The sequence below is a fragment of the Callithrix jacchus genome, chromosome 9 (genome assembly GCF_049354715.1).
Source record: "Callithrix jacchus isolate 240 chromosome 9, calJac240_pri, whole genome shotgun sequence".
Classification (NCBI taxonomy): Eukaryota; Metazoa; Chordata; class Mammalia; order Primates; family Cebidae; genus Callithrix; species Callithrix jacchus.
The window spans coordinates 22,443,316-22,458,840 of record NC_133510.1 but is presented as its reverse complement, the minus strand read 5'-3'; the positions used below and the strand labels follow the sequence as shown (position 1 = coordinate 22,458,840).

At 42.8% G+C, this 15,525-nt stretch overlaps 1 protein-coding gene and 2 pseudogenes across 1 annotated transcript in view; 2 read left to right on the top strand and 1 right to left on the bottom strand.

Annotated features, from left to right (window-relative positions):
• Positions 1-11,081, top strand: part of APOBEC1 (apolipoprotein B mRNA editing enzyme catalytic subunit 1) — a 47,395-nt gene extending 36,314 nt beyond the window's left edge. The window contains exon 8 of the transcript XR_013522283.1: positions 10,988-11,081. The gene's annotated coding sequence lies outside the window, so the exon portion shown is untranslated. The remainder of the gene's footprint in view (positions 1-10,987) is intronic.
• On the top strand, positions 239-2,961 carry LOC100398859 (saoe class I histocompatibility antigen, A alpha chain pseudogene; annotated as a pseudogene).
• Positions 10,929-11,977, bottom strand: LOC100398490 (proteasomal ubiquitin receptor ADRM1 pseudogene; annotated as a pseudogene).
• Positions 11,978-15,525: the final 3,548 nt, after the last annotated feature.

The window sequence follows — 15,525 nt, the reverse complement described above, 5'->3', positions numbered from 1 at the left end:
AGAACTACCACTCAACGCAGCAACCTCACCACTGGATATCTACACAAAGGAAAGGAAGTCATTATATAAAAAAGACACGGCCGCGCGTGGTGGCTCACACCTGTAATCCAAGCACTTTGGAGGCCAAGGCGGGTGGATCACCAGAGGTGGGGAGTTCAAGACCAGCCTGACCAACATGGTGAAACCCGGTCTTTAAAAAAAAAAAAGACACCACCGAGATTCTCCCCAGACGCCGAGGATGGGGTCATGGCGCCCCCGAACCCTCCTCCTGCTGCTCTCGGCAGACCTGGCCCTGACCCAGACCCGGGCGGGCTCCCATTCCATGAGGTATTTCAGACCCGCGTGTCCCTGCCCGGCCGCGGGGAGCCCCGCTTCATCGAAGTCGGCTACTGCGACTACACGCAGTTCATGCGGTTCGACAGCGACACCGCGATAGCGAGGATGGAGCCGCGGGCGCCGTGGGTGGAGCAGGAGGGGCCGGAGGATCGGGACTGGAACGCACGGAACTCCAAGGACTCCACACAGACCAGCGAGTGAGCCTGCAGAACCAGAGCGAGGCAGGGTCTCACACCTACCAGAGGATGTATGGCTGCGACCCGGGGCCAGACGGGCGCCTCCTCCGCGGGTATAACCAGTTCGCGTACACAGCAAGGATTATATCGCCCTGAACGAGGACTTGCGCTCCTGGACCGCCGCGGACCCAGCGGCTCATATCGCCCAGCGCAAGTGGGAGGCGGCCAGTGAGGCGGAGCGAAATAGAGCCTACCTGGAGGGCAGGTGCGTGGAATGGCTCTGCAGATATCCGGACAACGGGAAGGAGACACTGCAGTGCGCAGAGCCCCCTAAGATACAAGTGACCCACCCACCCCATCTCTGACCATGAGGCCTGACCACCTAAGGTGGTGGACCCTTGGCTTCTACCCTGCGGAGATCACACTGACCTGGCAGTGGGATGGGGAGGACCAGACCCAGGACATGGAGCTCTGGAGACCAGGCCGGTAGGGGACAGAACCTTCCAGAAGTGGGCTGCTGTGGTGGTGCCTTCTGGAGAGGAGCAGAGATACACGTGCCGTGTGCAGCATGAGTGGCTGCCAGAGACCCTCACCCTGAGATGGGAGCCGTCTTCCCAGCCCACCATCCTCATCGTGGGCATCGTTGCTGGCCTGGTTGTCCTTGGAGCTGTAGTCACTGGAGCTGTGGTCGCTGCTCTGATGTGGAGATAAAAAGGGAGTAAGCTACTCTCAGGCTGCAAGCAGTGACGGTGCCCAGGGCTCTGATGTGTCTCTCACGGCTTGTAAAGTGTGAGACAGCTGCCTTGTGTGTGACTGAGAGGCAAGATTTACCCACACCTTCCATTTGTGACTTCAAGAACCTTGACTTCTCTTACTGCAAAGGCATCTGAATGTGTCTGTGTCCCTATAGGCATAGTGTGAGGAGGCAGGGAGACCAGCCCAGCCCCGTGTCCATCATGATCCCCTTCCCCACGCTGACCTGCATTCCTTTCCTGGTCACCTTTCCTGTTCTAGAGACGTGGGGCTGTGCTGTCTCCATCTCTGTCTCAACTTTATGGTGCACTGAGCTATAACTTATTTTCCTATTAACATTAGAATCTGTATATAATTTACTTTTTCAAAATATTTATATGAGATATTTATGGGTTAATTAAAAGAGAAAATTCCTGAAATTTCAGAGAAAAAATAAATGGAAGACCTGAGAACCTTCAAAAAAAAAAAAAAGACACCAGCACACCTATGTTTGTCGAAGCAGTATTCACAATAGCAAAGCCATAAAATGAACCTAAGTGTCCATCAGTGGCTGATTAAACAAAGATATTGTGGTCTATATACACCATGGAAGACTATGCAGCTATAGAAAAGAATGAACTCATGTCTTTTGCAGCAACATGGGTGGAACTGGAGGCCATTATCCTAAGTGAACAAACTCAGAAACAGAAAATCACACATCACATGTTCTTTCTTACAAGTGGGAGCTCGACAATGGGTACACATGGGCATAAAGGCAGAAATAAGGACACTGGAGACCCCCAGGTAGGGAGGTAGAGGTTGAAAAATTGCCTGTTGTTTATAATGTTCAATATTTGGGTGATGAGTACACTAGAAGCCCCATCCTTACCAATACCCATCGAACAAACATGCACATGTACCCCGAGTTTAAAATTAACCCAAAAAATGGGCCTGGCGTGATGGCTCACACCTGTAATCTCAGCACTTTGGGAGGCTGAGGAGGGCTGATCACGAGGTTCGGAGTTTGAGACCATCCTGGCCAACATGGTGAAACCCCGTCTTCACTAAAACTACAAAAATTAGCTGGGCATGGTGGCACGTGCCTGTAATCCCAGCTACTCAGGAGGCTGAGGCAGGAGAATTGCTTGAATCGGGACCTGGGAGATGGAGGTTGCGGTGAGCTGAGATGGTGCCACTGCACTCCAGCCTGGGCTACAAAGTGAGACTCCGTCTCAAAATTAACCCAAAAAAGGAGATCTGAACAAGTCAGGGAAGTCAATGAAAGCTTTTCTGTGGAATGACATTTGAGTTCAGTTTAAATTTACTGAAATAATAGAAAATTAACAAGGCAAAGAAGAGAAGAGCCTTCCAGGTATGAGGAAAGGCCCTGATATAGGAAAGAACATAGCAATTATGGGGGACAGAATGCCAGTGCATCTAGACCTATCCCTGGACAAACATACCTAATATTTGCATAAAATTTCAGAAACATTGACATCCTGAGGTTAATTCATGGGCTCCAATATCGCTCTTCTGTCATGTGATGGCCATGAAAGAATAAAATGATATAACTCCTATGGAGGGGAATTTGGTAGAGTCTACAAAATCATGTGTTTTCCATTTGACCCACCAATCTCACTTCTTGGATCCTATCTCAAAGATAGGCTTGCAAAAATATGAAATGGTATATGCGCATGGTTATTTGCACCATTATTTCCTATAGTCAGACTGGAGCACCATCTGAATATTCATCAAATTCAGGACTGGTGAGGCAGAGCAACACAATGGATTATTATGCAAATACATCAGAGAATGTGGAAGTTCTCCAAGTGTGAACTCTAGGACACAGTGACGTGAAGAAAGCAAGGTGCAGAAATTGCACACGGTATGCCATCTTTTGTACTGGGGAAATTTTCATTGGTTCACAGATATTTTAAGTAGCAAACACTGCTCTGAGTGCAGAAAATGAAAGGAACGGTTATTGCCTTGAATTATACTTCTGATGGTGTAGTTTTAGTTTTCCAACCCAATGTACTTATTGTGATCTCTGTGACGCCTGTGATTTTTTTTCCTTTCTATGAACAAGAAAGGCATCATCAGAACAACTTATGGCTGGGAGCAGTGGCTCACACCTGTAATCCCAGCCCTGTGGGAGGCTGAGATGGATGGATCACCTGAGGTCAGGAGTTTGAGACCAGCCTGGTCAACATGGCAAAGCCCTGTCTCTACTAAAAATACAAAAAAATCAGCCAGGCCTGATGGCATGTGCCTGTAATCCCAGCTATTCTGGGATGCTGAGGCAGGAGAATTACTTGAACCTGGGAGGTGGAGGTTGCTGTGAGCTGAGATTGCGCCATTGCACTCCAGCCTGGGTAACAAGAGTGAAATTCTATCTTAAAAAAAAAAAAAAATAGCCAGTTAGCACCTCCAGCCCTCTCTACCAAGGTGGCTTTGTGGCAGGCCAGGTCTCACTAATGCAGCCCTCAGTAACAACTGTTTCAGTACTGACTGAGTGGTTAAGTTAAATATTAAAAGCCAGTGCCCTTATTTTTAATTTTTTTATTTTTATTTGAGATGGAGTCTTGTTCTGTTGCCAGGCTGGAATGCGGTGGCAATCTCGGCTCACTGCAACCTCCGCCTCCTGGGTCCAAACAATTCTGCCTCAGCCTCTGGAGTAGCTGGGACCACAGGCGCATGCCACCACGCCTGGCTAATTTTTGTATTTTTAGTAGAGAAGGGGGTTTCACCATGTTGGCCAGGATGGTCTCCATCTCTTGACCTTGTGATCTGTCCACCTCGGCCTCTCAAAGTGCTGGGATTACAAGCATGAGCCACCACACCCGGTGCCCGTGCCCTTATACAAAGGCTCGAATGTAACAAAAGCCCACCAATGGTTTTGCCTAGGCCTTTCCTGAACCTTAAAAGCATGATTAAACAAGTTTATTGGAAGTCTGAAGGAACTCCCCAAACTTCCGTATTTTAGCAGGAGACAAGATAAGGGTAATCACCCCAGCATCTAGACTCATTTAGAGTAAGCAAATTTACTGAGGCTCCAGAGGAATATCTTCAGGATTCAGACCTTAGTTATAGATTAAAATATGTTAATCACTTATGTCTTTAGATGAATGCACACTTACATGTAGACATAAAGCTTAAAAGGTATATGAGTTTTGGAAAACTTTGTAATTTTCAGTTGGTCTGGAAATAATTTCCCCCATAACATGTTACAGCAATAAAAACTCTCTTCCTCCCCAGTACATTGGCTCTTGCTCTTGGCCGTGAGAAACAGCAGCTTGACCCTCAGTTTGGTCCAAGAACTTAGCTTGGTCTGTGCTGTGCCTGGATCACAGTTCAAATTCTTCTTGTGTCAAATTTTCTTCTCTTATCATTCCCCAACTCTGCTTCCTTTCAAAGGTATTAATTCCTAATAAATGTTTTGCCACCCCCACTTTGTTTTAGCATCTGCTTTTGAAAAATCCAATCTGCAACATTTCTCTTCAGATGGCCCAAGGAACAAGCTGCGCTCACAGGGAGCAGGGTCCTCCCTCTAGCCCTGGGGTCACAGTTACTTTGCAATTCACTATACTTCATTCTTGCTTCAGAGCCTTCAGAAAATAAACTCTCATTAACACAGAAAAATGACAAGCTTGCCTCAGCTATCTCTGTGAGGATTCTACAGAGCCTGAAGCCCTACCAAGGATATGTAAGGATTTTAGCCGCTGCTCAACTTCAAAAAGAGAAACGCCTTGAAAGCAAAATTGAAGGGAGGTAGGATCAATTCAGATACTGAAATATTTCTGTCATTCTAAGTTACTTAGAACTATTTTTCTAGTTTTAATCATAAATATATATGCACAAAACTCTAGAGCTTTAAGATTCATAAAGCAATTAGTACTAGAACTAAGAAAAGAGCTAGAAAACAAAATAATAACGAAGGAATTCCATACTTTATTGACAACAGTAGACAGATCGTCAAGGCAGAAAGTCTACAAAGAAACACTAGACTTCAGCTGCACTCAAGGACGAATGGGCCTACACAAATGGGCCCAACAGGTATTTACAGAACAGTCTACTCAATAACTACAGGATATACATTCTTCTCCTCAGTATATGGAATATTCTCCAAGACAGACCATATGATATGCCATAAAACAAGTCTCAATACATTTTAAAAAATCAAAGTCATATCAAGTATCTTCTCAGATCATGGTGGGAAAATAACCTAGAAACCAATTCCAGCAGAAACCCTCAAAATGATACAAATATATAGAAATGAAATAATCTGGTATACATATGCTGTGGATAATATGGTTTTGTTATGTCCCCACCCACATCTCATCTTGAATTGTAGTTCCCATAATTCCTATGTGTTATGGGGGGACCTGATGGGAGATAATTGAATCATGAGGGTGGTTTCCCCCCTACTGTTCTCATGGTAGTAAGTCTCACAGATCTGATGGGGTTTTTAAAAACATTAAAAAAATTATTATACTTTAAGTTCTGGGATACATGTGCAGAATGTGCAGGTTTGTTATATAGGTATATACAAGCCATGGTGGTTTGCTGCACCCGTCAACCCGTCGTCTATATTAGGTATTTCTCCTAATTCTATCCTTCCTCTAGCCCCTCACCCCCTAACAGGCCCTGGTGTGCGATGTTCCCCTCCCCGTGTCCATGTGTTCTCATTATTCAATTCCCATTTATGAATGAGAACATGTGGTGTTTGGTTTTCTGCTCTTGTGTTAGTTTGCTGAGAATGATGGTTTCCAGTTTCTTCCATGTCCCTGCAAAAGACATGAACTCATCTTTTTTATGGCTGCATAGTATTCCACGCCATATATGTGCTACATTTTCTTTATTCAGTCTATTATTGATGGGCGTTTGGGTTGGTTCCAGGTCTTTGCTATTGTGAACAGTGCTGTAATAAACATACGTGTGCATGTGTCTTTATAGTAGAATGACTTATAATCCTTTGGGTATATACCCAGTAATGGGATTGCTGGGTCAAATAGAATTTCTATTTCTAGATCCTTGAGGAATCACCACACTGTCTTCCACAGTGGTGGAACTAATTTACACTCCCACCAACATGGAAATGCATTCCTATTTCTCCACATCCTCTCTAGCATCTGTTGTTTCTGGAGTTTTTAATGATCACCATTCTAACTGGCATGAGATGGAATCTCATTGTGGTTTTGATTTGCATTTCTCTAATGACCAGTGATGATGAGTCTTTTTTCATATGTTTGTTGGCTGCATAAATGTCTTCTTTTGAGAAGTGTCTGTTCATATCCTTTGCCCACTTTTTGATGGGGTTGCTTGATTTTTTCTTGTAAATTTGTTTAAGTTCTTTGTAGATTCTGGATATTAGTTCTTTGTCAGATGAAGAGATTGCAAAATTTTTCTCACATTCTTTAGGTTGCCTGTTCTCTCTGATGATAGTTTCTTTTGCTGCTCAGAAGCTCTTTAGTTTAATTCGATAGCATTTGTCAATTTTGGTTTTTGTTGCCATTGCTTTGGGTGTTTTAGACATTAAGTCTTTGCCATGCCTATTTCCCGAATAGTATTGCCTAGGTTTTCTTCCAGGGTTTTTATGGGTTTGGGTTTTACATTTAAGTCTTTAATCTATCTTGAGTTAATTTTTTATAAGGTGTAAAAAAATTTTCCAGTTTCAGTTTTCTGCATATGGCTAGCCAGTTTTCCCAACACTATTTATTAAATAGGATATCCTTTCCCCATTGCTTGTTTTTGTCAGGTTTGTCAAAGATCAGATGGTTGTAGATGTATGATGTTATTTCTCAGGCACTGGATCTGTTCTATTGGTCTATATATCTGTTTTGGTACCAGTACCATGCTGTTTGGTTACTGTAGCCTTGTAGTATAGTTTGAAGTCAGGTAGTGTGATGCCTCCAGCTTTGTTCTTTTTGCTTATGATTGCCTTGGCTATACAGGCTCTTTTTTGGTTCCATATGAAATTTGAAGTAGTTTTTTTTCCTAATTCTGTGAAGAAAGTCAATGATAGCTTGATGTGGATAGGATGGAATTTATACATTACTTTGGGCCATATGGCCATTTTCATGATATTGATTATTCCTATCCATGAGCATGGAATGTTTTCCTGTTTGTGTCCTCTCTGATTTCCTTGAGCGGTGGTTTGTAGTTCTCCTTGAAGAGGTCCTTAATCTCCCTTGTAAGTTGTATTCCTAGGCATTTTATTCTCTTTGTAGCAATTGTGAATAGGAATTCAATCATGATTTGGCTCTCTGTTTATTATTGGTGGACAGGAATGCTTGTGATTTTTGCACATTAATTTTGTACCCTGAGACTTTGTTGAAGTTACTTATCAGTTTAAGGAGTTCACCCAGCCAAACTAAGCTTCATCAGCAAAGGAAAAATAAAATTCTTCCATGGTGGAAGACAGTGTGGCGATTCCTTAAGGATCTAGAAATAGAAATTCCATTTGACCCAGCAATTCTATTACTATATATATATGATTATAAATTGTTCTATTATAAAGACACATGTTTTATTATAAAGACACATTGTTCTATTATAAAGACACATATATAATATATATATATATAATATATATTACTGTGGGGAGCAGTAGCTGTCTTGTAACTATGTTGCTTAAGCTTTTGTTCCTCTTACCTAAACCTCCATCTTGTGGGCTTCCCTTATTAAGTTTCACATTCCTCCTAGTTATGAGGCTAGCCTGCAGCCTCGTCTCCATGGTTACTCTCTGACCTCAGCCCTCAGAACATCCCGTCCTTACTTGTTTATAAGCAACCACCTTGTAGCTAATAAAAGAGACTTGGTCAGATCCTTGACTTGTCTCCATTCTCCGCATCTCTTGTCTCTCTCTTTTAATCCCCACTCCCTCCCTAGGGTCTCCATTGCTCGTCCCGTGGGTTGGGACATATTACAATAGCAAAGACCTAGCACCAATCCAAATGCCCATTAATGATAGACTGGACAAAGAAATTGTGGCACATATACACCATGGAATACTATGCAGCCATAAAAAACAATGAGTTTGTGTCCTTTGTAGGGACATGGATGAATCTGGAAACCATCATTCTCAGCAAACTGATACAAGAACAGAAAATCAAACACCGCATGTTCTCACTCATAGGTGGGTGTTGAACAATGAGAACACATGGACACAGGGAGGGGAACATCACACACTGAGGTGTGTAGGGGGGCTAGGGGAGAAACGATGTGGGGTGGGGAAGTTGGAGAGGAATAACATGGGAGAAATGCCAGATATAGGTGACGGGGGGATGGAGGCAGCAAACCACATTGCCATGTATGTACCTATGCAACAATCCTGCATGATCTGCACATGTACCCCAGACCTAAAATATAATAAAAAAATAAAAAGAAAGTTGAATATTAGCCCTCACTCTCTTCCGGCTTGTAGGGTTTCTGCAGAGAGATCTGCCATTAGTCTGATGGGTTTTTGTTTGTGGGTAACCTGACCTTGCTCTCTGGCTGGCCTTAACATTATTTCCTTCATTTCAACCTTGGTGAATCTGACAATTCTGTGCCTTTGGGTTGCTTTTCTTGAGGAGTATTTCTGCGGTGTTCTCTATGTTTCCTGAATTTGAATGTTGGCCTGTCTTTCTGGGTTGGTGAAGTTCTCCTGGATAATATCCTGAAGGGTGTTTTCTGGCTTGGTTCCATCCTCCCCATGACTTTCAGGTACACCAATCAAACCCAGGCTTTGTCTTTCACATAGTGCCATTATCTTGGAGGCTTTGTTTGCTTTGTTTGTTCCTTTCCATTCTTTTTTCTCTAATCTAACCTTCATGCTTTATTTCATTAAGCTGATCTTCAGTCTCTGATATCCTTTCTTCTGCTTGATCGATTTGGCTATTGATACTTGTATATGCTTCACGAAGTTCATGCATTGTGTTTTTTAGCTCCATTACGTCATTTATGTTGTTTTCTAAATTTGTTATTCTAGTAAGCAATTCCTCTAACCTTTTTTCAAGGTTCTTAGCTTCCTTGCATTGGGTTAGAACATGCTCCTTTAGCTCAGAAGAGTATTATTACCCACCTTCTGAAGCCTACTTCTGTCAATTTGTCAAACTCATTCTCCATCCAGTTTTGTTCCCTTGCTGGTGAGGAGTTGTTCTTCAATTCTTTGAAGGACAAGAGGCAATCTGGTTTTTGGAATTTTCAGCCTAGTTTTTGCTGATTTTTTTCTCATCTTTGTAGATTTATCCACCTTTGGTCACTGATGTTGGTGACCTTCAGATGAGGTCTCTGAGTGAATGTCCTTTTGTTGATGTTGATGCTATTGCTTTCTCTTTGTTAGCCAATTGAATCCAATAGCCCATTATGAAAAACATGCACCGTGACCTAGTGTTACTTATTCTTTATGGGTGAATGACACCAATCATTTATTTTTATGTCTGATCCTCTTTTGTCTTTTTGATCAGTCATATTTTTACAAATATAATTACAATGTATCATAAAGTATTTACATTGAAAAAGTATTTGAGGCCGGGTATGGTGGCTCACGCCTATAATCCCAGCACTTTGGGAGGCCAAGGTGGGTGGATCATGAGGTCAAGAGATCAAGACCATCCTGGTCAACAAGGTGAAACCCCGTCTCTACTAAAAATACAAAAATTAGCTGGGCATGGTGGCGTGCGCCTGTAGTCCCAGCTACTCGGGGGGCTGAGGCAGGAGAATTGCTTGAACCCAGAAGGCAGAGGTTGTGGTGAGCCGGTATCGTGCCATTGCACTCCAGTCTGGGTAACAACAGCAAAACTCCATCTCAAAAAAAAAGAAAAAGTATTTGAAATAAATGTGAAAATTTACTCTTTCATTATGCCCCCACAGCTCATAGCATTCAGGTATAGTAACTGTTAAAAATTTGATATATGAAATTCAATGTGGTTTACTAGACAGGAAATAATTATTCAAAGTGAGAATTAGAAAAGTTTTTGGAGGTGGTGGGTAACAAAACTTTAAAAGCAACAGAGGAGGCAGAAGGTCAGTTGGCAAATGGCGGATTAAATTTATTTACTCATTCAAAGTGTACAATTCAATATTTTTCATATATTCACAGTCATTCAACCGTAGCTTCAAAATAATTTTAGAAATTTTCTTCATCCTCCAAAAAAATTCCATTCCTTTTTACAATCATTTTGAATTGCCCCCTCTCTCCTAGCCTTATGAAAACTCCAGTTTACTTTTGTTTTCCAGACTTGCCAACTCTGCATTCATATAAATGCAGTCACGGCATGTGTGATCTTTTGTAACTTACGCTTTTTTCACTTAGGGTAGCACTTTCAATGAATTTAAGTGTTGTAGCAATTGTTCATATTTCATTTAGTTAGCTGAATATTATGTACACATCATTTTACTCATACATTTACTAGTTACTGAACATATAAGTTGTTTCACTTGTTTGATTTTCTGAATAACACTGCTATGAACAATTACATACACGTTTTCATTGAGCAGAATGTGCATTTTGCTGTTGTTCAATGGCCTGTTATATAGATGTCTGCTAAGACTAGTTGATCTACTTCGCTAAGTCTTCGATTTTTCTTTACTTTTTTCCTTAGCTGTTCTATTCATTATTGCATACAGTGTAATAAAATTATTGAATGTCTTTTCATTTGTCAATTTTTGCTATATTTTGAAATGTTAGATGTATACATGCTTGAATTGTTATTTTTCTTAATCAGTTGACTCGTGTTGCTGTGAGATATACATTTTTACAGCCTCTGCAGGCAGACCGAACTGGCACATGAGGGGGCCCAGCTGCCCTGAGGCCAAGGCCGCACTGAACATGCCCAGGGCCTGCTGGAACTGGGGCGAGGTCAGGGTGTTCTGAATCTCGTCTGCGGTCTGTGGCAGTGACTTCCCAGATGGTAAGTAGGGAAGCAGGCGCTCCTGGACGAGTTGGCGAGGATGGGAGCCATGATCTCCGGCGTCAGCACACTGGCCAGGTTCGCTTGCTGGCCGCCTGCCGGCCCAGCTGGCACATTCATGGTGGCCAGGATGCTCTGGAGGTCGCTCAGCTGGATGGGCTGGGTCGGGCTGGCTGTTGTGCTGGCTGCGTTACCGGAACTGGGTGCGGGGCTCGGGCTGGTTGCCGAGGTGGCTGCTAGAGCAGAAGGGATCGGGGTGGCACGGGTGGAAGAGGTGGTGGATGACTGGGTGACCGCTGCCGACTGGCTCCGGGAGCTGGAGGAGGAGCTGCTCCCTGGAGGCCCGCCGCTCCCCAGCAAGCTGGCCAGGCCAGGTCCCGTCAGGGCCCCCAGCCCACCCAGTCCTCCGAGGCCAGCTGGTCCGATGAGCTGCATGAGCTGGCTGTGGCTCATGTTCCCCAGCAGGCTCTGCAGGCCGCCCTCACCGCCTAGCGCAGAGAGCTCGTGGCCACCGCTCCTGCTGGCCCCCAGCGCCCCGGGCATCGTGGGGTTGTTCAGGTACTCGTTGACTTTCCGGCAGTGCTCCTCGTCCTGGTCTGTCTTGGGTTCCTGCATCCAGAAGAAAAGCCGCTTGGACCCTGCCTTGAACTTGAGCACGTAGACCCCCCGGCTGGGACACTGCGGCACCCACCTGAACTCACAGTCGTCAGGGAAGATGGTGAAGTCGTCTTCCACGTTCCCGGACGTCGTGTCCTTCCAGCAGAAGTGAATGAGCGAGTCGTCCGTCTGCTGGATGTACTCCAGCCCTTTCTGCTTGTCCGGGGTCCCCTTCAGGGACATCTTTCCCGCCCGGAACTCCACCAGGTACTTGCTGGAGGCGCCTCGAGAGCCTGGCACCAGGTTTGCGAAGAGCGCGCCTGAGGTCGCCGTCCTGGGCCGCGTCCACACTCTTTCAAAAGGCGCCGTCCAGGCTGACTCCTTATTTTCTTTAGATTTTCTTAGAGACTCCCTAAATAGGGTGTGAGCCTTGTAGCCTTTTTAAGCTGTAATTCACAACGTTTATACAGGAGCCCTATTGATGTGATGGTAAGGTGTCAGGGGAGGAAAGTAATTTTATAGGCTCTCTTTTAATGAGTTTGAGTTGGTATTTCCCTTCCCCCATATCAAGGGCTAGATGGGGCTGGAGTTTTGTTACCTTTCCCCAGGTCAGTTAGACTTTGGTAAAACTCCAATAGCTTAGGCTGTGGTAAAATAGTTTCCCTTGAAGAGCGTATCTTAAGAACAGAGAGCTCAATGCCTATTTCAAAATGGTTACTGTTCTCCTCCCCCTGCTGGATGCGTGACAGGGTTTTTCTCTGGTCCTTAGCATGGGAACCTAAAACTCAAGAAAGCATTCCCCCACCCCCCACCACCTCCCACCTGCCTCCCACCCCTACCATCAAGACTGACTTCCTCAGAGGGCTTAACTCTCAAGTGAGTCTACACTGAGCTTTCAGAATTTTATCAATTACAGTTTAAAACGTTTCTACCAATATTGCCTCCAGTTGCTGTCTTTGCTCCGGACTTTTCTGCTCCTGATAAGTTGTGATTCTCAGTATTTGCCCTCCAGCCTCCTCTAGTTTTAGGGCAGCAATTTTTCCCGTGACCTCAATTCTCTGATGGCTCTAAGAAGATCTGTTGATTGTCAGCTTTTTTCTTGTTTTGAGGACCAGAGAAGTGACTTCTCAGCTTTTTACATATTAGACTAGAAAGTGGAAGTCTCACACAATGTATTTTTGAAAAATAAATGTGAAATTCTGATGTGTAATTTACATGTTATAGGTCATGAAAGAATGCATAAATTCATAATTATAACTTACCTGTTTGATATAATTTTTATAACATATTAAACGTTTTGTATAATTCATTCTATATTTTTTGCTACCTACTATTGCTGGACGCTGAGGATATAATAATGAGGAAATAAAAGCAATGTGGTCTATATCTTTGTGGATCCTCCATAGTTATGGTCTCTCTCTCTTTCTCTCTTTTATTTTTATTTTTATTTATTTATTTTTTAAAGATGGGGTTTCACCATGTTGGTCAGGCTGGTCTTGAACTCCTAATCTCAGGTGATCCACTGGCCTTGGCCTCCAAAGTGCTTGGATTACAGGCCTGAGCCACTATGCCTGGTCTTTCTCTCTCTTTTTTTAAAGTAATGAGGAGATTTAGCTTTTACATATAACAGAAGGAACTTTAGAAGTGAGCAAGTCAAGAATTACGTAGTGACTAAGTGATGTCATGGCACTTTACTTGTGTCTTTCCCAGGGCTTCATGGTGGCAAGAAGGGTGCCAGTACTCCTAGTCAGGGAGAGATCCTGAAGAAGAAAGAGAGAAGTGAGTGAAGCAATACCTTTATATTAATTATTTTCCTTCACATTTAAACACAGGTGCAAGTGGTTTAATAGCAATGAATAGCCAGTTGAAGCTACAGATTTATCATTTTCAGCACAATTAGTGTGTTTTGTCTTAACTGTAATTTTACGAGACCTATACACCTTAACAGTATCATCAATTTATTTGTTTTGACTCAATACAAGAAAATTGCTGAAAAATATTTAAATAAATGTACCAACAAAGGTACATATCTGAAGCTAGTGGCATTGACTATGATACTTACTAAGATGTATAATCATGAAATACTTTCAATTATTGATTTATATGTTAAAATCTATTTGATATATGAGTAAGAGAACATGATGACTTTATATAAAGTATAAGTATGGCTGTGTAAAAGCTGAATAATTAAAAACGTAACTGGGCTGGGCGCGGTGGCTCAAGCCTGTAATCCCAGCATGTTAGGAGGCTGAGGTGGGTGGATCACGAGGTCAAGAGATCGAGACCATCCTGGTCAATATGGTGAAACCCCGTCTCTACTAAAAATACAAAAAATTAGCTGGGCGTGGTGGCGTGTGCCTGTAATCCCGGCTACTTGGGAGGCTGAGGCAGGAGAATTGCCTGAAGCCAGGAGGCGGAGGTTGCAGTGAGCCGAGATCGCGCCATTGCACTCCAGCCTGGGTAACAAGAGCGAAACTACGTCTCAAAAAAAAAAAAAAAAAAACTTAACTGAAAGGTTCCCTTGGGTCAACCAAATACTAAAGTAAAAAAGAAGCATACAAAGCTAGAAAAAAATTATCCAAGGTATGATGGTGCATAATAAAACCAGATAAGTGTAAGAAAGCTTATAATAGAATAGGTAAGAAAGCTTATCTAATAGAAAGACAAAGCATGTCTAATTATGGTATTCAAAGGCAACTGGGAAAACTTTTCATATTTTAAATAACAGTAAACCTTGAAGGAGTAATTGTTGGAACACAATCTAGAATATTAAATTAAAAAAAATTTTTAATTTGTGTGGGTACATAGTAGGTATATATATTTACGGGTTACATGAGTGTTTTCACACAGGCATGCAATGTGAAATAAGCACACCAATGAAAACATGGTAACCACCTCCTCAAACATTTATCTTTTGTGTTACAAACAAATCAGTTACATGATTTTAGTTATTTTAAAATGTACCATTGTTATTATTGACTATAGTCACCTGTTTTGCTATGAAATAGTTTGTCATAAGTATTTCTTTTTTACCCACTGACCATCCCCACCCCAACCCTAGTCCCCCACTACCCTTCTCAGCCTCTGATAACCATCCTTCTACTCTGTATGTCCATCAGTTTGATGTTTTCATTTTTAGATCCCACAAATAAGTGAGAATGTGTAATGTTTGTCTTTCTGTGCCTGACTTATTTCACTTGACATAATTATCTCCAGTTTCATCCATGTTATTGCAAATGACAGGATCTCATTCCATTTTGTGGCTGTGTAGTACTCCATTGTATATAGTTACCGCATTTTAATTCTAGAATCTTGTTGGACTTCCTTATTCATACTGGAATGTTTAATTATTTTAAATTACTTACCTGGAAGAGCACCATAAGGTGTTCAGAGCTTGCTTTCAAGTTTTAATCTGTCTCATACAACTGTAGCTACCATCCCCTTTTTATCCTCCATGTCTGTATACGGATCACTAACATTCAAGTAAGGTCAAGCAAATATTACACATCATGGTCACAAGGGGAAAAACTGACACAGAAAAGTTAATGGTCCTTTAACCCAGAGTCATAGTCTTCTGAATCATATGAACTTCCCTGGACACGCTAAAATCCTCATTTTCACTGCTATATTTCAGAATTTCTTGTTCTTCCTTGTACTGTTTAGGAAAAGGTCACAGGCCTCACATTCAATACATTTCCTCACTCCTTCTAAATTTACTTCCTCTTCATGCTTACTTTCTCCTTCACTTGCTAGCCCTAGAGACAGTAGCCAGGGAAGGAGGACTGCGGAAG